A 1,353-nucleotide genomic window follows, 5' to 3' on the forward strand; every position below is an offset into this window, starting at 1 on the left:
TATATATATATATATATCCATTTACAGCTGACTGGACTGGAGCAACATGAAATGAAGTGTTTTGCGCAAGAACGCAATGTGCGGCCGGTCTGAGAATCGAACCCACGATTTCATGATCGTATGTGCAACACGCCTAGCAACTAGACTGCATGCTTTCAATATATATGTATATGTATGTATGCATGCATGTATATATGCATATATATATGTATGTGTGCGTATGTGTGTGTGTGTATGTATGTATGTTTGTATGTATGTATGTATGTATATATGTATGTGTTTATGTATGTATGACATTGTTTAGTTTTATTTCAAGATTCCTTGTCAATACAGAAAGAGTTGGTTTCTAATCTAGATCCAAGGCTCCTTGATTGGAATTTCCACATCAACACCAGGGTATATTTATATGTATGTATGTGTGCAGATTTGTATGTTTTGCTTTATGTATGTATTCTCATGCATATAGTTGCATATCTAGACATGCTCATATATATTTAAATGATAAACTTCTGGAAACTTTTACAGATTTTTACAGTTCCAGTGATGGGTTTGATCTGTAGTCTTCGAATTAGCTTTCTCCGATCTCGTACGAAGCAGCAGTGAATAAAAACATTTGTGTAAAGTCATATTTAACACGTTCGAGTGTATTCGGACGTAAGAAGTTCTTTCGATGCAGAGATAATCTCAAAAGAAACTTCTCTTATGAAGAAGCGGTACGATGCATAAACGCATGCGTTCTACGCAATTCCAGAAATGAGCTTTCATATATGTCTATGCAGGGAATTCTTCGCCGGTTATCCATTCTTCACCTATTGACCTTTCTTTCCAACCAAAACAAACCAGCTCGAAATACAACGAAATGTTTTTACTAGTAATTTAATTTGGAATCATTAGAATGATAACAAGAATATTCGCTGAATTTCTAAGCGTACCACTAACTTATGTCAATACTTCAACCGTTTCTCTAAATGTCACCATCATGATAATGCAATTTCTTCAGGTAACTGCAATAGTTTCTTTGAAAATACAATCTTTAATTTCTTTATTACTTTCTGGTTTGTTTCAGTCATTGGACAGTAGCCATGCTAGAGCATCACATTGGAAGGTTTTTAGCAATCTAATTGGATCCAGTGTTTTTTTTATAACCCGCTACTTATTCCGTCTGTCTCTCTTTGCTGAACCGATTGATTACAGGGAAGTACAGAAACCGACAATAATTGTCAAATGCTGAAATCAAAGATAAACATGCATCTACATCCTAACATATGTGTGTGTGTGTGTGTGTGTGTGTGTGTGCGCGCGCGCGAACACACACATACAGACAAACAGGCAGATAGGTAGGTAGATAGATAG

Source organism: Octopus bimaculoides, chromosome 6 (genome assembly GCF_001194135.2).
Source record: "Octopus bimaculoides isolate UCB-OBI-ISO-001 chromosome 6, ASM119413v2, whole genome shotgun sequence".
NCBI lineage: Eukaryota > Metazoa > Mollusca > Cephalopoda > Octopoda > Octopodidae > Octopus > Octopus bimaculoides.